Raw genomic sequence first — 26,607 nt, 5'->3', positions numbered from 1 at the left:
AGTATTCCAGTGCTTGCCTCTCCTCCCATTTCCTTTTATGTGATCCAGGAATAACTCAAGGGGAATGGAGTTGCATTTTACCAAAGTTAGCATAAGAAAGGTCAGTCAGAAGGTCTGACATTAATATATTCATGCTTAATGTAGCCAACAGAAAATGTTCAATGGTTTCAGGTTATTACAGCAGAAAGGCTTGTGATGACTGTAGATTGTTTCTAACAGAGAAGCTATCAGAAGTGGGTGTCATATGCTTTAAATGTGTCAGTCCTTCCTTAGCCCCTGCTTTTGTTCCAACCGCTTCTCCAATCACACAAGTGTCCTTCTGTTCACAACACACTTGGTCAAACAGACAAAATTATGCACCACAAACTCCGGGGCCAAACTCTGCTGCAAGTGGGATGTTCCGGTAATAATCCAGATGTGAAAAAATACAGCACAGCCACAATGCCAGAGGGACACAGCAGGCTTCAAACCCTTTGGAACAAAACAAACTGTATTATGTCTATGAACTTAAATAAAACAACTCTTAACAGAAGAATTACTTCCACATATCTCCAATTTGTAAGTTAACAATGTATTTTCTTTAACAAAAGCCTATTTCTTCAGATTTTTACTATCATACATGCATAAGATCAAAGGCAGAAGCTGACCTTTATATGTTGACTGAGGTGACAGTGTAGGAATGGGCTGAGAAGAGACATTAATGAGGATTTTCATTATTTCTTCTGCTACACAGGGTAGGGCAGGCATGCAGAAATCATTCTGCAAAATGATTTCTAATGACATTGAGCAAACTCATACAAGAAGATTCTCATATCCCAGATGAAGCTTTTATTAGTGGCTGCTACAGGGATTTCACAGGGTTTTTTTCTTTGACAGACAATTTCTTTTGGGAGAGAATAAACATGAACTCAGTAGTGCCAGTTACCTAGCTGGGATTGAATTCTTAGTTACAGTAAGGTCTTTTCACATTGCTGCAATAAGTTGGGGGTATCACACCCACCTTAGGTGCCTTTACACAGCCAGAGGGATAAAAGACGCTACAGAGTGAACGTGAATCTAGCTTTTATTTCTCAGTCACTGCACTCCTTCTCACAGAACCGACATATTTAAGATAACACACTTTGCTATGCTTGCCTCTCCAAGTGTCCTCCTTTTGTCTTTCACCTGTAAACTTCCTCAATGCACTATAAATACCTGTCACCTGAAGCTTTTTCTTTCTGTTTCATCCCAGTGTCTCCCCAATTCATCTTATTCCAGTAACATTTAATTCAACTTGTTCTTGTCAATAGAAGTTGCCTAAATACCTGTTTCTGAGGGAAGGTATGAGGTAGATGTCTAAGCTCCCATTATAGACAATTAATTGAATTAGTACATTCAGTGGAGCCTAGAGAGAAATTCAGTTGACAAGAAGCTTAATTCAGTTGACTAAAATGTAGGTACTGAGTGCTATTTTAGATGCTCTAAGGAACCTGAGACACATTGTCATTAGGCTGTCAGATATGACAAAGTATCTACAAGACACCACTTACATACTTGAGAAGTAGATGGAGACCAGGTAAGATACCACAGAGCATCTCATGCCAACATCTAGGTACCCGTATCCTGTCCTGGGTGTCTACTTTACAGTGGAATATGTTTTTTAAGTCTTATTTATAATCATGTGGCAGCTTTTTTGTTTTCTTTTAGAAAAAATGCTATATGTCTGTTATCCTAATTTAATTTATAACTTATAAATTTTGAAACTAGGAAGCCCTTCACATTTGGGCTCAATGCTGTTTAATATAAGTGATCTGGATGATGGGATCAAATGTACTGTGATGAAGCATGCAGATGATATCAAACTGAGTGGGGAAGTGGACACTTCGGAAGGGAGAGCCGCCCTGCAGGAAGACCTGGATAGGCTGGAAGAGTGGGTTAACAAGAACTTTATGAAGTTCTACAAGGACAAGTGTAAGGTCTTGCACCTGGGAAAACATAATCCAGGAGTGCAGCACAGGCTGGGATCTGCCCGGCTGGGGAGCAGCTCTGTGGAAAGGGACCTGGAGGTCCTGGTGGACAACAGGCTCAATACCAGTGAACAGTGTGCTGCTGCAGGAAGGAAAGTGAACAGGATGCTGGGTGGCATCAAGGGCACCACCAGCAGAGATAAAGTCATTATCCCATTCTTCTCAGCACTTGTCAGGCCACACCTGGAATACTGTGTTCAGTTTTGGTCCCCGCTGTGCAAAAAAGCTGTGGACAGGCTGGCGAGGGTCCAGAGAAGGGCCACAAAGATGATCAAAGGACTGGGCAGCCTGTCATATGAGGAAAGGCGGAGAGAACGGGGTTTGTTCAGCCTTGAGAAAAGAAGGCTTAGGGGAGATCTTGTCACCGTGTTCTAGTATTTAAAGGGTGGCTACAAAGAAGATGAAGATTCTCTTTTTACAAGGAGTCACATGGAAAAGACGAGGGGTAATGGGTACAAGTTACTCCTGGGGAGATTCTGAATGGACACAGGAGGACAGTTTTTCACAATGAGAACAATCAGCCATTGGAATAATCTCCCCAGGGAAGTGGTGGATTCCCCAACATTGGACACTTTTAAGATTTGTCTGGACAAGGTGCTGAGCCATCTTGTCTAGACCCTGCTTTTGCTGAGAAAGGTTGGACCAGATGATCCTTAAGGTCCCTTCCAACCAGGTATTCTATGATTCTATGATTAGTAACATCAAGAGTTGACAGAAGGGGTCAGGAGGAAAATGCTTTGCCTGGATAAATACTAGGGACAGTTGTCTTGCATCAGTTATTCAGAAGAAGATGAAGGAGAAAAGCTTAATGTCAGAGATGAAATGCAAACTCTGGGCAGATCTGTTCTTACTAACGTAGGACCATGGAGCACAGATCCAGTCTACATCTCTTCTGCTAAACAAAACTGCACCAGGACATATTCCTTGGTCCTTTACTTTACTAGTGTAGCATGATCATATCCATACGTTATCTTACATTTATAGCAGGGTAACTGCATCCAAACTGTGGAGAATAGTTCCTGCATTATATTACTTCTCAAGTGGTGCCTGAAATTGTGGGACTTGCTGGTTGCCTGGCTGTCAAACACTGTTCTAGCATGTTAACATGATCAAGTTACTTTGCTTAAATAAATAGTGCTGACATCCAAGGCATAAAAGGAACAGAGATGACACAAGCATTGCAAAGAAACGAAATTAATTTTTTTCATCAACTTTTGCTGTAGAAGAAATTGGGTGGATTCCTGCATGAGAACCCTTGTGGGATGGTAGGACTGAGCAGTGAATTTCTCTGAAATTGAAGGAACAGAGGAAGTGAGTATGGTACAAACAGATCAAATGAACTCAAATAAATCACCAAAACCAGATAGAATTCATCAAAGTATTCCAAAAGACCCAAAGAATGGTACAGCTGAGCAGTGTGTAACCTCTCACTGAAAACTTCTTTGATACCTGAAGAATGGAGGCAAGCAAACATGACACCATTTTTTAAGAGATTCCTGGGAAAGCTGGGGGAACTTACAGGCATGTAACATGAGAGCTGAACAAGACAAATCAGTAGAAGCTATAATAAAAAATATATGTGAAAAATAAGCTCTGAGAAGAGTCACCTGTAAAGCAGACACTTGACTTGCAAACCTCTTGCAGTTCTTTGAATGAGCCAACTGGCACATGAATAAAGAAGAATCATCTGAATTTCCCCAATCTTTTTATAAAGTTTCTCACCAAAAGCTTTTAAAGAAATTAAGTAGTCACAACAGAAGTGAGCATTTGCTACCAGAAGAGAAAATGTGCTAGCTATTTAATACAACTAAATAATTGGCAGAAAGATAGGAAACAGGTAAGGTTTCCTGATACTGGACAGAGGTCAACAGTAAGCCACTCGAAGCCACCGAGGCGAAGGGCTACGGAGCGAAGGATCGCGCCGGGGGAGCCTTCCCGAGGCGGCCAAACCGCGAAGGCGGCAGCACAGGGAGCGAGAGAGTGCCCCAGCTTCCCCCCCCGACCCCCGGCCGGCGGAGCGGGCTCCTAACGAGCGGCAGCTCTGACTCAGCGTGGGCGGGGCCCAGGGCGGCGGCGGCCAAAACCCCTCGCCTACAAGAGCAGCCCCCGGGAGCGCGGCGAACAGGGCGGGCAAACAGGGCGTGGCACGTCAGGAGGGCGTAGCGCGTCAGTTTGCGCGGCAGTTCGCGCGTGCAGGGCGTGCAGGGAAGGCGTGCGGGCGGGGTACAGTACAAGTGGCCATCGTCCTCCCAGAGGAGGCGCAGCCATGGTCGCCACTCGGCTGAAAACCGGGGCCAGAAAGACTGTGGCGACACAGACGGAGCTCCCGCTCAGGCACGCGGCTGTCCAAGTATCCGGCTGCAGAGAGTGCCTGAGCCTGTCGGTTGTTCCAGAGACCGATGGGGACGCTACCTGCGTGCGGTGCGACCAGGTCGGCGACCTGCTCAGCCTGGTGGCAGAGCTGAAAGAGGAAGTGGAGAGGCTGAGGAGCATTAGGGAGTGTGAGAGGGAGATAGATTGGTGGAGCCACTCCCTGGCGGCCCTGAGGCAGGGGCAGCTGGTGGAGGCTCCACAAGCAGCAGGAGATCCCCTGTCCTCTTGCTGCCGGGCAGAAGGAGAGGACCTAAGAGATGAGGGGAAATGGAAGCAGGTCCCTCCTCGGAGAGGTCGGCGAATTCCCTCCCGGCCTCCCTCACCGTCCCAGCTGCCCTTACACAACAGGTATGGGGCTCTGGAACATGAGCGACAGGAACATGAGGACCCTGACGAAGGTCCGTCCGAGGGGGTGCCTAGGGCGAGTCAACGAGCCCCATGCATCAAGACGTCCTTAGTTAAGAAAAAGAGGAGGGTGATTGTTGTAGGTGACTCCCTCCTAAGGGGTACAGAGGGCCCAATATGTCGACCAGACCCAACTCACAGGGAAGTCTGCTGCCTCCCTGGGGCCTGGGTGAGAGACATCACCAGGAAACTCCCTGGTCTGGTTCGGCCCACTGATTACTACCCGCTGTTGGTCATGCAGGTTGGCAACGATGAGGTTGCGCTAAGAAGCCCGAAGGCTGTCAAAAAGGACTTGAGGGCGCTGGGGCGACTGGTCAATGGAGCGGGAGCACAGGTAGTGTTTTCGTCAATCCCTTCAGTGACAGGGAAGAACGCTGAAAGGAACAGGAAAGCACACCTGATCAACACATGGCTCAGGGGCTGGTGCCGTCGTCAGAATTTGGGGTTTTTTGACCACGGGGCGGTTTACACGGCACCAGGTCTCCTCGCAAATGATGGAGTGCAACTGACGCCGAGGGGAAAAAGGATTCTTGCTCATGAGCTGGCAGGCCTCATTGAGAGGGCTTTAAACTAGAATTGGAGGGGGGAGGGGCTAAAACCGGGCTCACTAGAGTTGAACCTAGGGGTAGGTTCAACGTGCCAGAGTTGAAATCTATAGCCCGGCTCAGGTGCATCTACACCAATGCACGCAGCATGGGCACCAAACAGGAGGAGCTGGAAGCCATTGTGCAGCGCGACAGCTATGACGTAGTTGCCATCACAGAAACATGGTGGGATGCTTCTCATGACTGGAGTGCTGCAATGGATGGCTATAAGCTCTTCCGAAGGGATAGAATGGGAAGGAGAGGTGGTGGGGTGGCTCTGTATGTTAGGGAGTGTTTTGATTGCATAGAAATCGAAGATTGTGAAGACCAAGTAGAGTGCTTGTGGGTAAGGATGAGGGGGAAGGCCAATGAGGCAGACATCCTGCTGGGAGTCTGTTACAGGCTACCCAACCAGGATGAAGAGACGGATGAGACATTCTATAAGCGACTGGCGGAGGTCTCGCATTCGCTGGCCCTTGTTCTTGTGGGGGACTTCAACCTACCGGACATCTGCTGGAAGTATAACACGGCAGAGAGGAAACAGTCGAGGAGGTTCCTGGAGTGTGTGGAGGATAACTTCCTGATGCAGCTGGTGAGTGAGCCCACCAGGGGAGGTGCCTTGCTGGACCTGCTGTTTACAAACAGAGAAGGACTGGTGAGAGATGTGGTGGTCGGAGGCCGTCTTGGGCTTAGCGACCATGACATGATAGAATTCTCAGTTGTGAGTGAAGTAAGGAGAGGACTCAGCAAAACTGTTATCATGGACTTCCGGAGGGCAGACTTTGGCCTGTTCAGGTCACTGGTTGAGAGAGTCCCTTGGGAGACAGTCCTGAAGGACAAAGGGGTCCAGGAAGGCTGGACAGCCGTCAAGAAGGAAATCTTAAAGGCACAGGAGCAGGCGGTCCCCATGTGCCGTAAGAAGAGCTGACGGGGAAGGCGACCGGCCTGGCTGAACAGGGAGATTTTGCTGGGACTCAGGGAAAAGAGGAGAGTTTATCACCTCTGGAAGAAGGGGAAGGCAACTCATGAAGAGTACAAGGATCTCGTTAGGTCAAGCAGGGACAAAATTAGAAAGGCAAAAGCCCAGCTAGAGCTCAGTCTGGCCACAGTCATAAAGGATAATAAAAAATGTTTTTACAAATATATTAACAACAAAAAGAGAGGCAAGGAGAATCTCCATCCCCTACTGGATATGGCAGGGAACATTGTCTCCAAGGACGAGGACAAGGCTGAGGTACTTAATGCCTTCTTCGCCTCAGTCTTTAATAGCCACTCCAGGTATCCACAGGATATTCAGCCCCCTGAGCTGGAAGATGGGGATGGAGAGCACAATGTACTCCTCATAATCCAGGAGGAAGCAGTCAAGGACATGCTAAGCCACCTGGACACCCACAAGTCTATGGGGCCTGATGGGATCCACCCAAGAGTACTGAGAGAGCTGGCGGAGGAGCTTGCCAAGCCACTCTCCATCGTTTATCAGCAGTCCTGGTTAACAGGGGAGGTCCCAGAAGACTGGAGGCTTGCCAATGTGACACCCATCTACAAGAAAGGCCGGAAGGAGGATCCTGGGAACTACAGGCCTGTCAGCCTGACCTCTGTTCCAGGGAAGATTATGGAGTGGTTGGTTTTGAGAGTGCTCACAGGGCATCTGCAGAACAGCCAAAGGATCAGGCCCAGCCAGCATGGGTTCATGAAAGGCAGGTCCTGCTTGACCAACCTGATCTCCTTCTATGACCAGGTGACCCGCCTAGTGGATGAGGGAAAGGCAGTGGACGTTGTCTACCTGGACTTTAGTAAAGCCTTTGACAACGTCTCCCACAGCATTCTCCTGGAGAAACTGGCGGCTCGTGGCTTAGACGGGTTTACTCTTCGCTGGGTGAGGAACTGGCTGGATGGCCGAGCCCAGAGAGTTGTGGTGAATGGCGTTAAATCTGGCTGGCGGCCGGTCACGAGTGGTGTTCCCCAGGGCTCGGTTCTGGGGCCGGTCTTGTTCAATATCTTTATAGATGATCTGGATGAGGGAATTGAGTGCTCCCTCAGTAAGTTTGCAGATGACACCAAGCTGAGTGGGAGTGTTGATCTGCTGGAGGGTAGGAGGCCTCTGCAGAGGGATCTGGACAGGCTGGATCGATGGGCAGAGGCCAACTGTATGAGGTTTAATAAGGCCAAGTGCAGGGTCTTGCACTTTGGCCACAACAACCCCATGCAATGCTACAGGCTTGGGGAGGAGTGGCTGGAGAGCAGCCCGGCGGAAAGGGACCTGGGGGTGCTGGTTGACAGCCGGCTGAATATGAGCCGGCAGTGTGCCCAGGTGGCCAAGAAGGCCAACAGCGTCCTGGCCTGTATCAGGAATAGCGTGGCCAGCAGGAGTAGGGAAGTGATTGTGCCCCTGTACTCGGCACTGGTGAGGCCGCACCTTGAATCCTGTGTTCAGTTTTGGGCCCCTCACTACAAGAAGGATGCTGAGGTGCTGGAGCGTGTCCAGAGAAGGGCAACGAAGCTGGTGAGGGGTCTGGAGCACATGTCTTATGAGGAGCGGCTGAGGGAACTGGGGTTGTTTAATCTGGAGAAGAGGAGGCTGAGGGGAGACCTTATCGCTCTCTACAACTACCTGAAAGGGGGTTGTGGCGATGAGGGTGTTGGTCTCTTCTCCCAAGTAACTAGTGATAGGACAAGAGGAAATGGCCTCAAGTTGCGCCAGGGGAGGTTTAGATTGGATATTAGGAAAAATTTCTTCAGTGAGTGAGTGGTCAGGCATTGGAACAGGCTGCCCAGGGAGGTGGTGGAGTCGCCATCCCTGGAAGTGTTCAAAAAACATGTGGATGTGGCGCTTCAGGACATGGTTTAGGGGACATGGTGGTTCTGGATTAATGGTTGGACTTGATGATCTTAAAGGTCCTTTCCAACCTAGTGATTCTGTGATTCTGTGTGATTCTGTAATAGAATGTGCTGTATTAACAGTTTTATTTTAAAAAATGGAGAAGCAAATGAGCTGTACTATGACAAAGTTTCATGATGTTACAAACTTATTCATGCTAGGAAGAAAGGGCCTAATTGTGAAGAAGTCTTCACAAGATTCAGTACCTATGCAATTAAATAGCAAATAAAATTCAGTGTACACAAATGTAAAAGTAATGCACATGGGGAAAAGCAATCCTTGTTTCACATAAAAATGATGGGCTCTGAGCAGAGCTTTACCACTCAGCAGTGAAACCTTGGGACTATGATAGATAATTCCTTGGAAACATCAGCTCAGTAGTCAGTAACAGCCAAAAAAAACCCCACAAAAAATCCTCCTCAGCTGTTAAGACTTACTAGTAGAACAATAAAAAATAAGAGAACAAATACAACTATGTCACGATACAAATCCATTATTCACTCATCCAGGAACACTGTGCATTTCTCGTTTGTTTGTCTAAGGAAGGGCATACTCAAGTTAGAAAAGATTTAGAAAAGGATAATCAAAGGTGTGGAAGAGTTTCCATATGTGGAATGATTGAGTAGGCTGGGGGTCTTCAAACCTGAAAAAGTGACTACCTAGGAGTGTACAACAGAGATGTACAAACCATGCACGGCACAGAGACAGACTAAAGAGTTAATCGGTGTAAAAAGGGCTGACTAATATTCTTTATTTATTTTGCCTATTTAGTTCTCAATTTTGCAATACTTAGAAGATGTCCATCTTATTTTTGTGGAGAGATAAAATGGACATATAATTCTTTGCATATTTCTTTTATATAAAAGTCCAATATTTGGGCAATAGGAATCAAAAAATGTGCTACATTACTCTTATATTACGCAACATGCTTTTGTGTGATGGAGCCATACTAAATTATAAAGGAAACTGGGAACGATGAAGCATTATTACTAATAGATTTTTATATCATTCTTCAACTTTCCGTATTTCTGAAATAATTCTAAAAGCAGAAATAAACTACAAAGGAACACTATATCTGAGAAAATACTGAAAAAAAAATTTGCAATAAGTAAAGAGGAACTAATACTTTGGTGAGCGTGCACACCTGCCTTTGTGGATAGCTATAGCTATATATATACCAACCAGCTATAACAGAGAGCTTATGCTATAGAGGTTCTGTTGCTCTATCTGTGATGCTCCAGGGTAAAACACATACTATAGGCCAAGCTAATAGTTTTTATTAGACCAACAGATATGCTCAGAAAAAGCAGAAAAGCTTTCAGGCACACAAGACCTACAGATATGAAAGAAGCAGACAGAAGGCAGCTGCCAATGCTTTAATAAAGCACTGACTTCCTACAAGCTCTGCCTGCTAAAACCTAGACTCGAGCCAGAGTAGCTGGCGCTCAGCAGATGCACACAAATGCTCTAGGGACAGATGATCAGTGTGGCTACCTCCAAAGCCAGGAGAAAACATGGAGGTAAAAAGAATGATGGTTTAATGGAATGGAGGGCGAATGAGATAAAAATCTTTCCTGAAGTCCTCCCATCCTAAATTCATCCCTTCCATACTCTATTCCCCCCCTGCCCCAAGCAAAAGGCATTTTGCACTTTCCCATTAACCTCTCTGAGACTGTCCTGAAGGGTAAGGACACTCACTTTCTGTTCTTTCAAATATGATTGTACTGGAGAGGGCATAAGAAACCTGAACAGTATCTTAAAGAAATTACAGGGGGGGGGGGGGGAAATATAAACAGGGAAAGAAGCCAAAATAAAATGTATTTGTGCTCAAGAAGAACTATACAACAGCTGGGGTTTTGTCAGTAAGACAGTTATAGCTGAGGATTTACAACTCAAACAGATACATGTGAAATCTTTTCAGAAAGGAACATCACTTGGTCATTTTTATGTTTAATTTTATACACTTCTGCCACAGAATTAGCTTTTTACTACCAAGAGTCAAGAGTAGTCAAAATATTCACATTTCTAAAGCTAGTCCTTTGATCTGGCATCAAATTCATGAGTGCAAATTGCATACAAACATTGAAACTTACACACCAAATTCTTGTCAAATATCATGCGAGGTAAACAAGAACATCATCATTTTAATACAAATTTTCAGCACAATTCTTTTTCATAGGATTGCCAGGTGGGATGATGCATTATGCCACACTGACAGAAAGGGAAGAGCATCACCCCTGACCTGAGGAACACACTGTAGGCACCATGTTTTCACTGTAGATAAGTTCTTAAAATTTTCAGAGCATTAAACTGTTTAAATTAACCTTTGAAGTTTCTTTGCACATATTTGTCCATAAGCTGTTTAAGCTGCTACAGCTCAGTGCAACAATGAAAGGCAGAACTGTAAACAACATATTTACCATCAGCATTTTCACTCCATATAATCCTCTAGGTTTTTGTTACCTTCCATCCATGTGAATGACGAAGATTTAGCCCTTTCAGAATTACACTATTTTGTATAATAAAACCATGTAATAAAAACCAGGCAGCCATTTTTACTGATTTTTATTATTTTGATGCTTTCTGTTGAAGTACAAAATTTTAATCATTCCAGATCATTGGCTACCAATTCTGGTGCCAAAATTCAAGCCTGAGCAGTTCCATTTTTGCATTTTGTGCCTGATTTCTTGACCCATGTAGATGAAGATAAGACTTTTCCATAAGCATCAGAGTATGTCTCCCTCTCCTTGATACTCCCTCTGAAATGATAGTTCCCTGTCAGAACATGATATGGCTCAAAAAATGAATATTTAGGGAAAATCTCTTTGTATTTTTGCCCCCAGTTGAGCTGGCTCCCTATTACGACAGTGTTAAGTGAAAACGATTCCCAGCTCTCTAACTGCACGGTCTACTACACGTCCCATGCAAGAAGGGACTTCCTTACTTCATAGACATACACTTTAAAAACAGAGGGGACTTCTTCCTATACTTCATATACTTCCTAGACTCCATATATATGTTTTTAATATGGGACATAGGATGTAAGGCTGAGATAGATAGAGGCAATTCTCTTGCTACCCATTCCTTTCCTACCTCTGCACCTGACAAGCCCAGAAATGTCTGTTGGGCATCGGCAGCAGTGGGCAAGAAGGACAGATTCCCCGTCAGCTTTCCCCTCTCCAGGCTGAGCCAACCTCAGCGTGGCACTCCCCCAGATTACTGGTTTTCTTTTAGTAAACAGCACTGTGGGCCAGTGGCTGGTCAAAGTCTGGCATGGCCTGTCTATTGGCATTATAAATTGCTTTTGTGGATTGCTGCAGGGATCCGGCAGATTATGATGATGGAGGCATTCATGGTAGATGCTGCCCTACCGCAAAGTTCAATAGGACACTAATACTGTAAATGAAGACAGACTGCAAATGGCTTAGTTACTATGGAAAAGTAAGAACGTGCACACCCTTTCTGATAAAAATTGAACCTCAAGAGCTCTAAATAACTTGTCTGAGGTAAGAATGAACTGCATTATGAAATAAGGCTAGTGAAATGTCAACCCTAATTAAGCGCTGTCATTAAAATAATAGCACCACGGATGAAAAAAAAGGGTATTCAAAGAGTTCAGTGATAAATGCTAACCAGGGGAAACATATTTGGAAACTATCATGTGCTGATGATACTATTTGGAGGTGAATCTTGAAGAACAGCTGCTTTCAGAATAATTTTCTTGACAATTAATTTATTTTTATGCAAGTATCACTAATACCACAACAAAATATAACACAGACATAAAGGGGCTTCATGCTATGAGGAATTTACAGACTAAGTGCTAAAATAACTTTCTAAGTCTACATTTTTCGATTTTTAAAAAAGTCATATAGAAATAGCCAGTGAGCAAGGGCACCGTTGCAGTAGTTTAAAAGCATTTTATTTTATCTTGCATTTCAGAGCAGGCTAAGCAATTAAATTAACAAAATGTTGTAAAAAAATCTCAACTTGTATTTTGTGTTATTCTGCAGATGTATGCTTTCATATTTCATTTTATTTTAATGGCAGATTTATGCTTATAGCTCAGGAATACCTTTGTGAAAAATGAACCTAAAATATCTACTTTGGTACCCAGGAGTAGCTGATAACCAAACTGTTTCCTCGATTGTCACATCTTCCTGAAAACTTCTTCTGCACTGATGGATTTTTTCATTCATTTACTTATTCAAAAGATTGATATTAATCTTCTTTCCCGAAGAGATGAGTAGAGATGAACATGGCTCTTGGCAGCACTTTCACTGCTGCCACTCTTGCTCTTTTCTATACAAATACAAAGACTTTGTTCATCAACATCAATGTAACAGACACATCAACCCAGAAGCTTCCCTTGTTAAAATATTTTTATTTATTTATATTCATGGAGAATAGAGGTGAGCTGTGGAAATAATTTTTGCTTCTGGATTACACCAATCTATGGTGTAAAATCAAAGTCCAGTCAGAGCTAGATTGAGAATCAGATTGAAATTTCATGAGAGGTTCACATGAAATTTGAACCTTATATGAAAAAGATTTCATTCTTCTGGTATTAAAAGATTTTCATATTAAAGCTTACCTCTTCTTGCCCTAAATTAAATGAAAACAGAAACATTCAAAGCCAAATTAGTTGTTTTGTTGATTGATTTTTTTCTCTCAGTTTGAAAAGAGGAAGTATACTCTTAGCTTTAGCTGCCGTCTTATTTCTTTTATGTTTACTTCCTGAGGGGCATTAATGTCTATCAGTGTAAAAGACAATGTTCACATTTCATATTGATCCAAAAATTGTTCCTGTATAAATGGGAATTGCCTCATCTCAGCAGCCTAATCTCAGATACATTTCAAAATGAGTAGTACAGAAAGGAAGAAGGAGAAAGAGCAAGAGAACAAGTACGAACTTGAACGTCTGCAGGGATATTGTATTTCTCTCTTAACCTGGCCAGACCCAGGTGTAGGCACCTTTCCAATCAGCTATAACAAACCAGAGCAAGAAATCCGTCTTTCAAGCTCATTGGAGAAATTTGGTAGTCCAGGTATCCTCAACCGCATAATTTGAAATACAGCTGCAAACTTTGAGGGTAATTGGGTGTGAAAAGGCGGTCACATCTAGCTGGAGCTTGGGTCACTTGGGGATGTCACACTCTAGCACAGAGCTGGAGCATTGGATTAGTGGACACTGACAGTTGTTACTTAACAACGAGGGTTTTATAATCTAGGGGGAAAAAAAAACAACCAAGCACGTGTTGGTGCTAGATTACGTAAAGGAAACTCTTTAACCTCCAGCAGCCACGAGGTATTGCTGTTCCATTTGATGCAATGGCTTTAACCTTTGCTAAAACGCGAAAGTGATTTGGTCCATATTAATTAAATCATGAATGCCCCACTAATGTGCTCAGCTCCTCACATGTTTCACGGTGTTAAACCTCACCAGACAACACTGCCCTGACAACATACACAGTTATTTTGTCTTGCTGCAGAGCAGTAACACCACTTACAGAACCACAGGCGAGTCTCTGCTAATAAACGAAACAGGGCTGGGACTTGATCATCCGTGCCGTTAAACTCTCAGGCTGCTCCCCGACCATTTTGGGCACCGTTCAGAAGTTATCAGAGGCTTGGCGGCACTTCCAACGTGCAGTCTTCATGTCTTTAAGGGTAAAAGGATTTGACAGTACAGATATAGGCTGTTCGATGTTACAGAATGGTCCCACACTTGTTTAATTTCCCAGTACCAACGGAGCTGCTCTTTCCCTTCCACAGCTGGCTAGTTATTTCTCTTCCCTTTTAAAGCCCTCCTTTCAAAACGTCTTCTGAAAGTTGTCAAAATGTGTCTTACCTGTTTAAGGCAGCCTTGAGACCTGGACTCATCACACTGTGGGGAGATTTCTTAAAAAGAGTAGAATGAGTATGAACCTGAATGTAAAGAAACAAGCTCAATTGCTATCATCTTCACTAAGGATGTTATTTGAGACACCTAGAAAATTAATTAGATTGTGGGTAAACCTTGTGTAGAACAAGTTAAATCTGAAAATAGATTATATTCTTTGTCTATTTCTCTTGAATAAAATATATGATAAATAAATATATGTGCATTAACAGAATTAATAATATAGATGTCTTTTTATATTCTGGTATTAAGAAATCCCTAATATTTTTAATTATTTCTTTTTCTGATTAGTTATTTTCTGGACATGTGAAAATATAACATATGGCTTAAATCAACTACAGAAAGATTTTTTAAATTTTGTAACCATTTAAAAGGCTGTACGAGGGAGTTTCATGGAATAAAGGCATCAGTGACCTCCATCAAAACAGAAGCAGTAGGACTTCAGTGATCTAAACTCTATTATACGTTTCAATTTTTTAGGAAAAAAACATATTACTGGTGCAAGATAATCCAAGACTTAGAAGATGGTCCTGATTGTGACTTACAGACAATCTTTGTTGAAAATGCATCTATTTTTCCAACTCTGAATTTCCACACCTTAAATTTCAGTGACAAAGGAGGTTTTTTTCCTTATTTTGTATATATTCCACCAGGTACATTTAAAATATTTAGGTAATTAAAGCACAACATACCTGTACTTGTTTAAGTCTCCGAGATGTAAATCCAGAGACTAAAACTCCAGTTGTGTGGATTCCCATTACAAGACCTACATCTGCAACACAGAGAGTTGCGTTGAAACTTTGTGACAAGAGGAGAGAAATTTCATTTATTTCTCAATGAATTCCCCCACCCCCAAGAGGCAGAGTATAGCCTGCGCACCATACTTACAGCATGCACCTGGTTGTAAGGCACCCAGCTGTCCTTTATATTTCTGATTTCTCACCCTTTAGTTTTTGCTCACACAAACAAAGGGAAGAACGAGCAAAGCAAGTTTTGTGTTATCTTTATATTTTCCAAGTGATGCGAAACAACCGTAGTATCGAGGTTAATCTACTCCGAAGTGTGCCGTGATGACACCCTGCAATGACCCGGACTACCTTCGCGTTAGTCAGGTGTGTCTGAGGCCAGACCGCTGATTAGTTTGGGAAATGGTGAATAAGAATAAATAAAATTGAAAGCATGTTTGGACTCAGCTCAAACACACAGCAAGAATATGACAGTAATTACTCATCAGCACTTTCACCTGCAACTATGTGCAAAAGGATTTGTATTTTATTGGGTATAGCAGGTCTTCCAAGAAAGGAGCAAGGCACATTGACAGCCCACGCACGTGGGAGTCGGAGCTGTCCCAGTGCATGTTCCATGGATAAACAGAGGATTTCATTTCCTAGTGCCTGTCAATCTCAGACCTTTCACAAACACAGATATTGCTTTTAAGGATAAAAACACTGAATTATTTAAATCTAAGAAACTGGCTGCCAGTTATGCACATTAATTGCTTATCAATAATAGTTTCATTTAAATGCATTATGTTTGAAGTGGATAACTGGCAGCTACCTCACCATCACTGCCAGTGTCTCTATTAACTCCCTGTGAAGTCTGTTCTGCAGTTACTGGTTTTCCAGGTGACCTGATAAGCAACTGAAAGCCCAGCAACTACAGTGAGATTCCTGAGGCATTCTCTTCCGTTAATAATGTCAGAAAACAATCCAGAAGGCTGACAAATTCTTACAGTAAACTTGGGGTTTTTGGCATCCTCCTTTACTAGAAATAAAAATTACCTGAACTTCAGGGTGTTAATATTGAAATTAGAGCACTGTCTTGGTAGAGATAAAAATCTTGCTGTTGATTGCGTCTCTGAAATGGTAAGTGATAGACAGAAAATAATTTTTGGTAGCCGGGTACAAATTTTCTCCGGTTCCTTTCCCTAAAAGTTTGAAAAATTTATAAAATACTAGGTAAAGAACTTCTTGCTATGATCTACTCAAATAAAAAAGTTTGCAAAAATTCATGGATAAATTATGACCATTTAAATGTATATAAAAAAAGGAAGACCATAGTATCTCTTGCATGTCTATGCTAATCTTGCTTGGCAATTTTTTTGAAAAAAACCCAAAAACCAAAACAAAACAAAAAAAAATCAGAAAAAGCTGAAAGCTTCATATCCTGCTAGCATAGAGAACGCAAACCAATTTCAAGAAATAATCAGAACTAGACATAAAGCTGGCAGGTTAACCTGCTTCACCCTTTTTGCTGTGCTGCAGGACAGTGAAAATGGGAAGGGGGGTGGGAGAGGAGAGGGAATGGCAAGAGGGTTGCAAAAAACCAGGACTGTACACGCTGAGCACCTGGATCTCAGACAGTCACAGATGTAAACTAAACGATGTTATTTTATGGGCTTCCTAAACACTAATTAAGAGAACCTTAAAAGAAAATAAAAACCCTGAATGATTTTATCCCTTCAGTAAACAAGGGTCCAAGCAAATACATAAGCTGAAGAGTTTTGACATTCTCAGTGCTTCCCCTGATCTTAAACTGGAAGAGTTCTTGTATTTGATGAGACAGGACCAGCATGTCTTCTTTTGGGTTTTTATACCATGGATGAGGAATAAACACTTGGCTTTGTTTTCTGCTTGTTAACATAAAATGCTCAACACATCATTTCTGGTTTAACCTAAGTGCAAATATATGGCAAATATGGACTGAGGTTCCAGAGCGCGAAACTACTACTTATCGGGGAGGGACGGAGTGATGTATCCCAAAAATGTTAAATGATAACACTACAGAAATTAAAATGCATATAAAACACAAGCTTTATAAAATATAACTGGTTTGACATCTTTTCATGTTGATTTGGGAGTAAGGAACTTACAAATTGTAAGCAATAGTGGAGCTGAATATAGCAACCTTTCAGGAAGAAAATATTACTAATTGTTAAAATATACCTTTTCAACTTTGATCTCACTTTACCTTTTACCTCAGCTTCAAAAAAGTCATGCATGACTTTTGGGAATTAGTTAATATTTATACATAGCTTAACAAAACTGGATCCCAGTATACAGATAATCAGAATGTATCAGCATCATTTATTTATCTGAATCAGTCTTTCCCCAATTCACTCCTGCCAGACTGTAAACTCCTAAGGACAGGGGTTGTGGTTCCAGCTCCTGGTTTACTTCTGCAGAGCATGGAATAATAATGTCTAACCACACAGCTCTACTACTTTTCCCATCTAATTTCTCTTTTTAGAGGACCACCAAATTTTCTTTTCCACTTTCACAGGTTATGCAGTAGTATTAGTCCCCTGCAGACTAGAAAGTGATTTCTAGATTCAGAGGAGTAAGCCAAAACCCAGGCTCATTAATGCCTATAAACTGTTTGAGTGAATCATTTCTCATACACTAAGACAGTTCCTTCCATTGTTATAAGACTAATTTTAGATGTCACATGTAACATTTTATTTTTGTGTGAAATATTAAATTTCAGCAAATATAAAGGATCAAATTAAAATATGTTCTAATTTAACTTATGTCATGGTTTAACCCCAGCTGGCAACTAAGCCCCAGGCAGCTGCTCGCTCATTCCCCACCAGTGGGGATGGAGGAGGGAATCAGAAGAGTAAAAGTGAGGAAACCCACGGTTTGAGATAAAGACAGTTTAACAGGTGAAGCAAAAGCCGCGCACGCAAGCAAAGCAAAACAAGGAATCCATTCCCCACTCCCCACGGGCAGGCAGGGGTTCAGCCATCTCCAGGGAAGCAGGGCTGCATCCTGCGTAACGGTTTACTGCGAAGACAGACGCCATCCCTTCAAATGTCCTCCACTTCCTTCTTCTTCCCCCAGCTTTATATGCTGGGCATGACGTCACATGGTATGGAATAGCCCTTTGGCCAGCCTGGATCAGCTGTCCTGGCTGTGTCCCCTCCCAGCTCCCCGGGCACCCCCACCTGCTCGCTGGTGGGGTGGAGTGAGGAGCATAGAAGGCCTTGACCCTGTGTGAGCACTGCTCAGCAGTACTGAAAACATCCCTGTATTATCAACACTGTTTTCAGCACAAATCCAAAACACAGCCCCACACTAGCTACTGTGAAGAAAACTAACTCTATCCCAGCCAAAATGAGCACAACTGATTTCACCAAAAGCTCACCAAATTTGCCTTTGATCTTCAAATGTTAGAAGAGATTGGTGTGATTACGTGGACTCATGTCATGTACAAAACATATATCAAAGTGTGTAAGTAAATTAGGTGGTTATTCTTGCATGTTAAGATACACTGAATCACAAAGCAATTTTTAAAGGTTTGGGGTTGTTTTTCCAAAACACTGGTTTATTGGAACTGAAACTTTTTGCCAGTGTGTGGTCTTTCACAATCCAGTCACTGAGACAATTTTCAGAAATAAATTTTTGAGTTACACAGCTCACCACATAAAAACCTATCCATCATTTATATTTTGATTTTTGGAACAGTTTTCGGAGATGTAAGAAAATCCACCTAGATTCAACTGATGTTACATTTATGTGAAAGAGGGTTTTGGCACGCTCTGTCTTTTTTCTTATCCAAGAATGAAAATAACCTTGATTTAATGACAGTTCAGAACAGGACTCTTTTTTTGAAATGCCGAGATTTTACAAAACTATTTTCCACTGAGACCAATAAGCAACATGAAATGTTTTGAAGAGGGAATTAATGGTACTATGAAAACACACATAAAAATACGGGGAATATGTATATCAGGAGAGGATCAGTTTCTCATTCCCTTCACCCATGTAGTATGTTTATTGTCCATGGAGGGTAGTAAGCTAACTGGGAACTTATCACTCTTGCTGACTCCAGAGATATTTCCCTTTTTAGTGAAGGTTTAAAATGCATCATTGGAACAAAAGCTTTAGACTTGGAGTCTACATGTTACATATATTCAGAGTAAAAATGGAGACCGTTGTACACTTTCTAACTGAGACAGACAAATACTGAACAGATACTTCCTGTATCTGCAACAGAGAAGATTTCCACTAGTACAACATGGAAGTTGATTGAACTAGAACTGTAGTTTCAGAATTTCAGTAGCCATTACATTGTTAAAAAGGTTTGCAGAAGAACTTCAGTCAAGAATTTTTCTTTTCCATTTTCAGGTTTTTAAAATTCAAGTGATTATAGTAGATAGACAACTGAATAATTATTTGACCAAGTTCTTGTGCAACTATGCTGCCTCACTATACAAATTAAATGTATGGCTAAATCAAATGGTACAACATGAATTTATTTTGGGCTCAGTTTTCATCCTACCAGCATCAGTATGTATCTTTTCTGTGCATTTTATTTACTGAATTGGATTAACAATTACTTTGTAATGGTTTAATAACATTAAATATAAATATATAAAATAATATATTAGAACTATAATATAAAATATATAATAATTTTATATTTATATTTATAGTGGATGACCGTTCCATGCCATGGATTCTCTTTGACACTCAATATTACTTTTCTTTAGAAAAATTGTCCTCCAAAACTCTGAAGGGGAAACAGAACAGAACAGAAACCAATTTGAACAGAAACCAGGAGAGGAAACAGCCAGAAGACTTCTGCCACCTACGTGCACATTAACCTGGTTACAACTTTCACCTGATTCACTGATATTTGACATGTCTTTTCTTATATTCTAGGATTCCTTTATTGGGTGGGAGAAGGTCTTGGAAACAGAGGTTCAGCAGAAGTACTGCTTCTATGTGTCTGTCCTTAAGGACCTCATTCAGTGCCCACCAGATTACATTATACTGCACATTAGCACGGTGTGTCTTTTCTTTCTGATGGATTGGTTTTGCGGTGTTTTTTGGTATTTTTGCCATTTACACATGATTACATAGAAACAGGTTGTTCTTAGCTTCAAAAAAAAAAATCTGTCTACCTAGAACATTTACGACTTTGCATCCTCTTCACAAATTATCTGATCAAAAAAAACAGATTATGATAGATATGCCTTTCACCTTTTTGTCAAACAAATGTTCATTCACCCTTTGCAATTTTCCAGTAGTCTCAAGAGTACAGAACAAAAAAATGAAGGATAGCAGCATGAATCACAGCTAACGTAATCTGAAAAGGTCAGGAGTGCGTGCTTAGGGATTTTCCTTTTGTTTCAAGCATTTGAACTGCATTTATCCACAAACACAAGAAGATGGACTTGCCATTATCTTTCACCTCTGTCCTGGTTTCAGCTGGGATAGAGTTATTTTCTTCATAGAAGCTAGTGTGAGGCTACGGTTTGGATTTGGGATAGAAAATGCTGATAACGTGCTGATGTTGTGGGTTGTTGCTGAGCAGTCAAGGACAGTCCAGCTTCTCGTGCTGGGCTGCCAGCGAGCAGGCTGGGGGTGCACGGGGAGCTGGGAGGGGACACGGCCAGGACAGCTGATCCAGGCTGGCCAAAGGGATATTCCCTACCATATGACATCATGCTCAGTATATAAAGCTGGGGGAAAGAGAAGGAAGTGGGGGGACGTTGGGACTGATGGCATCTGTCTTCCCAGTCACCGTTACGCGTGATGCAGCCCTGCTTCCCTGGAGATGGCTGAACCCCTGCCTGCCCATGGGGAGTGGGGAATGGATTCCTTGTTTTGCTTTACTTGTGTGCGCAGCTTTTGCTTTACCTGTTAAACTGTCTTTATCGCAAATCATAAGTTTCCTCACTTTTACTTTTCTGATTCTTTCCCCCATCCCACCAGTGGGGAGTAGGCGAGAGGCTGCATGACGCTTAGTTGCTGGCTGGGGCTAAACCACAACATCCTCCAAAAACAAAACCAAAAAGTAAGGGCTGCTTCCTTTGGATAAAGGTTTATAGCGATACCTCCACCTAATTCTGGTGACCTTTTAAGGAAATTTAATTTTGAATCCTGTCCAGCCATGAAATGCCTTGTTGTACATTCACTAACTGGACATTCTACTTCTTTTTGTCACCTGAGACATCAGAGCTTTTCTAGGAAGACAGGATTGCCATGTTACCTTGTCTTTGGTGATCATTTTGATGTTTTTCCATTTCAAGTTTAAGTTACACTTCCAGAATATTATTTTAGAAATAAAAGCAGGTTTGTGTGTCTGAAAGCAGAGCATTCAGAACTTAAAACTTACCAATTTCTCAAAAGGAAAAAATATTAATGATCTAGTCAAGAATCTGCTTTTGAAGTAATTCCTTTAATATACATTATATCTTGTTTGGTACCAAATTCATGATAAAAGTTTATGTATGGATATCAAAGGGATCATGCAAAATGAGAGGGCTTAATTGTTACTACTCAGTGAAAGTGTATAATGTGAAGACGGAAATTTCATGATTAGAGTGGATCACTTTCCAACTCAGCATTCAGAGATTTCCCATCCTTAAAAATAATCCTTCGACCTGTTTGCTATAATCTTTGTCTCTAACATCTTCAACTTCATTTAACATCCCATTGTATCTGCTGCATTTCTCTACAGAACCTCTCTTGCTCTTTTCTCTCTGACCCATTTTGCTCTCTACCTAATGGCAGTAGCCCTACAGTTTTTGTTTTCTTGTTGCCTCTTCTGCCCCAAACTTCTTCCATGCTGTGCTCTGTTCCTGGGAATAATGATCAGTGGTAGTGAGACAGGCTCTCCGTTCAAACCTTAGCAATAAAATTTCATCTATGGCAAAGCTTGCCAAATCCTAATTCATATAAATGTCACCTCATCACTTACAAAAATGTCACTTACATCACTTACATCACTTACTAGACCCTATAAATCTTCTCCCCAAGAGCTTGTCTACTCTTTGATACAGGCAATGAATCTACGTGTGTGCCCATCGTGTTACGTAGCACACTGTCATTTCCTAAGAAATCCAAATAATTGATAATACGTATGAGTTAGATCCTATATTCATCTCAGCTAGCTGTAGGTACTTGAAGTGTTTTAGGTAGGAGTCTGATTGCCTTACGTATCTCTTCAAGTCAACCAGGGAAAGATGGACATCACTGGCAACAAATCAATTCAACGACAGTTTGAATTGTCCTCTGGAGACCCATTCCCTATTTAATGCCTAAATAAGGTAGGATAAATCTGGATTTATAAGACTGATATCCTAATTGGCAAGTTTGTTGGTGAAATAAATAAATGAAAGATTAGAGTCTGTGTATTTCCGTTCTTGAATGGATTCACTCTTTCTGAACAGGATGAGCAAACCCTCTGAGTTGGTCCTAGTGCCTCAGTAGAAACTGCTGATTAACTAAGCAAGAGGCACAATTTAAAAAAAAAAGTTAGCACAAATTAGCAGCTAAATGTTGTGACAAATGACCTACAAAGACATAGCAATCATTGAACTATTTATATACTTATATAAATAGCAGAGCTATAAGATTTCACTATTGGACTGCTAATTCCAGAGATAGAAATAGTTTTTATGCCTAGAAAATTCAATGAGGAAGTAATATTTCTAATCTATTTTGCATTCAAAATAAATTGTATTTAATTAAAACATTTTATCAGACTTTGTCAGCTGTAGCCTATCCCAAAGATAAAGAAAAAACTCACTAGACATCCCCTTTTTTTCTTAGAGTTATTTACAGTTCTTCCGCACATATCCAAAACCGCAGTACTCTGAGCAACTCTTGTTTCCCACCCAGGGCTAATTCAGAATTTGATGGTCCTCTGCTCTGCTGTAGTGCAGCAGACATGATTATGTCTTGCATATTTAATTTAACACATATGAACAACACTTAGGGTCTCAAAAGAAGCATGTATGGCCACTTAAGCAAATAAAATCTGAAGAAAAAGATGGAGTCTGTCTCTTTTTATAGTAATATCATTGTATTTGGAGCACTCATATAAAATAAACTCAGTTGCCACCTCATCCTAGAAATATGACCCTCTCACACAGCTCAGGCTCTGCTAATTTCATAAGTCAACAATGTGACAATATGCAGAAAAACCTGGACCAAAAAGAGTGCACGTAAGCAGCAATATCATAGCATTCATAACACAGAGTGTGATTTGGCTCTGAGCCCAAATCAGCATACATTTCTCAAGTGAGCTCCTAATTGCCCGGTTGAGACTAGCGTTTTTTTAAGCTCTGTTAAAGTGCAATTCAAAAGTTCAATTTAAAATCACCGTGGTTTCAGGAGAGAAGCAGCATCAATAGTTGTCCCTCCCAACAGAGTTTCTTCTGCAAACATGTCTTTGTTCTAGTGGTGGAAAGTCAAGCACGTTTCAGCTGCAGAAGAGAGAAAAAGGAGAAACTCAGCTAGCAGGTCTCTCCTGAGAGGCAAGAGGACTCATCCCTGTAGCCACTGCCTAGCGGATACTGGTGTGCAGCAGCGTGAACACTTTTCCTCCTCTCCTCCAGTGCAAGTTAAACAGATGAGTACAAACCTGGTATTTGAAGCCCTAATGAAACAAAACAGAAGTCCAGCATTGATTCCAGCTGTATCCAGTTATGGTTTCCACACCCTGCCTATGAAGGGACACCATCTTACAAGCTTAGGACACTATCTGTGCAAGTGTTCAGCAAGTGATATCATCCTACTTGAACCGAGGGAAACGTACAGTGTAAGTGTCCCTTGGGACCGCTGGCTGATAGCTAGCAGCTAGAAGGTTGTGCTGTGTGTTCAAAATATATATATATAGCTAGTTTATATATATGTCAATAGAAAGAGAAATTGTCCTGAGGCAACAAAACTCTGTGTTGGTTCTATTCCAAACACCACCGTCTATTGTAAAGGCACTTATAAAATCCAATGGAGGGTGATGACATGATTGAATTCAGACCAGAGAGTTTAATGGATGAAGTTGCACTTTGGAACTGAAGGTTCCCTAATGTGGAAGAACTGAGCGCACCCGAGAACAATTAATCCTCCGAGCCAGAATGAATGCATAACTTGGTATTTACTATGCCAACACCTAAGCAGGTCCCTGGTGGCAAGATAGCATTTCCAGCCATCATAAAATGAAGTTTAATCATTCTAAATACTTTAAAGAAGTTGACTGGGTCAGCTAATGAATCTACCTGTGCTACATATCACTACAAGATTTAAAAAATTATCACTGTACCTTTATGAGCCATGTATAATAAAGATGGGCAGGGGCTGGGGAGGAGGAATTAAAGGTCTTTCCTTACTGTCACAGCGAAGAGAGTGACCAGCAGCTTATTCTCTCTCCTCACAAGTTCATTAATATTCATTTGTAGCTTCCTGTATGAGGAGGAAGATACATTTTTTTGGTGATGGGAAACTATTATCTTTGCCATGTTCTTTACCATATGTGCATCTCTCTGGATAAAAAATCCTGCATGTGCAGCCTGGCAATAGGGGTGTAATAACTCCTTCCCAGATACAGCAGCCTGCCACTAAATGAAAGCTGCACCTACCTCCCTCAGAGCACTTCTTTCAGCTTTACCTGGAGAAATACTTCAAACAAAAGTATTTGAGCAGCTGTCATTGTTCTTTTTGCATTTACAAAGGTATTTCAGTTATAGTACCTAAAATAACAAGTTTTCCTGTGGTCAGCTGAGGAAAGTGAGGCACTCCTGCCCTGATTCAGCTTTCAGACCAGTACAAAAAAGGAGTAATGTCATTCCACTTATCTTTTTGGCACCAGAGAAGGAGTGATACAAAAGCTGAGCCCAATGGAGTCAAGTAGTGATCCTAGCAGCCATTCGGTCTATTGGTTTAAAATGGGCTTAAAATATCTTTTTAAAAGGGCCTTCTGGATCGCTTACTGAGCATAGCCGAACGGGAGATGCCTGCCTGTGGTCTTATTCGCAGCAGTCCTCAAGTCTAGTACCAGGCATTTCAAGTCTAACAGTTGAATAACATAATGTGTGTCTGAAATATGTCACTGGATTTATACAGGATGCCAAATAATCTGCGATCTTCAGTATTGTCACATTGCTACACTGCCATCGCTTTGGCACATGGTAGCACTTTCCATACATGTAGCTGAACGTCACAGCTCCAAAATGTACACCTCAATCAGAATATTAATGACAAAATCAATCTGAAATTTTACATGATAGATGTAAAATCCCTGAATTTGCAGAAACAATCACTTGGTAAAATAGTAGTTCCCTTTTTGACTTTACATTTTCAATTAACACATGGGCAGAAAGATTTCTGTATGCTTGTCTATACTCATCCTATAGGTATGTTTGAATTGCCCTATATTTCCATAAAGACATTTGCATTTGTTCTTGGCTTGGGTTTGAAGTCAGAATCAAACTCCATCTAAATATTCTAACTCCTGGAAAGTGTAGAAACATCCAGTTAAACTTCCTGCACTAAGCAAAGTTTTGCTACTGCACGTTGGTCTTTGTCTCTTATTACTTGGGGAGTAATCAAAATCTGTAAGAATGGCAATAGTTTAAGAGAAGGAAGTCAGTCTAATTCAAGTGTGATCTTATAACTTACAGGAAGTATGGGAGATCGCAGCAAAACTGCAGTGAAAGCATACAGTAACAAGGAATGTGTGGCTTGGATGCTTTGACAGATACAATGATGTTATTTGCCTGGCCTGAAGAGTGAGGTTTCTCACTAGTTTTGAGATAATGAAAAAAAAAAAATATACCTTAATCATACCAGAAATAAAGTTAGATACCTGAAGAATCATTCTGAATCTTGGTAGTTCCTAGCTTCATCTGGAGGTCTCCAGCCCATATGTAATCAATGGAAGTCTCAAACATATAAGAATATAAAAACGTTGCTGGGAAGAGGTGGGTATCACTCATATCTCATAAGTAAGTAAGTCAGGAGTGGTAGACTGAGATATTGGCCTGATTTTTTTTTTTTTTTCCTTTCAGACTTGTCAGTAGTGACATTAACTGAATGATGATGAGTAAGATTGTTTTAACTGAGTTCTATCACATGTAGGCAACCTACCACTCCAGTGCAGCCTACATCTGATTTTCCTTACCATGGTGTTAGCTGGAACCTTCCTTGGACCATGACTCCATCTCTGTGCCAGAGATTCCTGGGACTTTAACACCTGTGGATTCCCAGACATGACATGGGTACTTGATAACGACATTAATAAGTGCTGGGACTATGTGAGAAGTACGTTAGGTCAGCCTCTCTTCTTTCATGTCAGGAATAATATGTTACAATAAGTCTGCAGATTCCATAAAAAAGTGCAACTTTTAAATTTCATACATCAAAAAATTCATTTATGTTCGCCAGATGCATTTAGGATGATTTAAATACTAACCACTTTATGATCTCAAAGTATGCAGAAGTACCACTTTTAATTCTGAGATCAATAAAAATTAACTATGTTTGGTGCCAGTATAGACGAGAAGCTTTTGAGACATAATGTTCATTAAAAAAGGAAGTCAGAATTTTACTGAAGGAAGTTTATTAAAACTGTCATATCTTACTAATATAATTTGCTTATCGGCTTTTCACCAAGCTTTTAATTTTCTAGAACAAACGAATATATCAGCAAGATCAATTTTGTTTCGGC

This window comes from Phaethon aethereus (genome assembly GCF_964289735.1).
Source record: "Phaethon aethereus genome assembly, chromosome: 3".
Lineage (NCBI taxonomy): Eukaryota > Metazoa > Chordata > Aves > Phaethontiformes > Phaethontidae > Phaethon > Phaethon aethereus.
Note: the sequence above shows the minus strand (reverse complement) of the source record.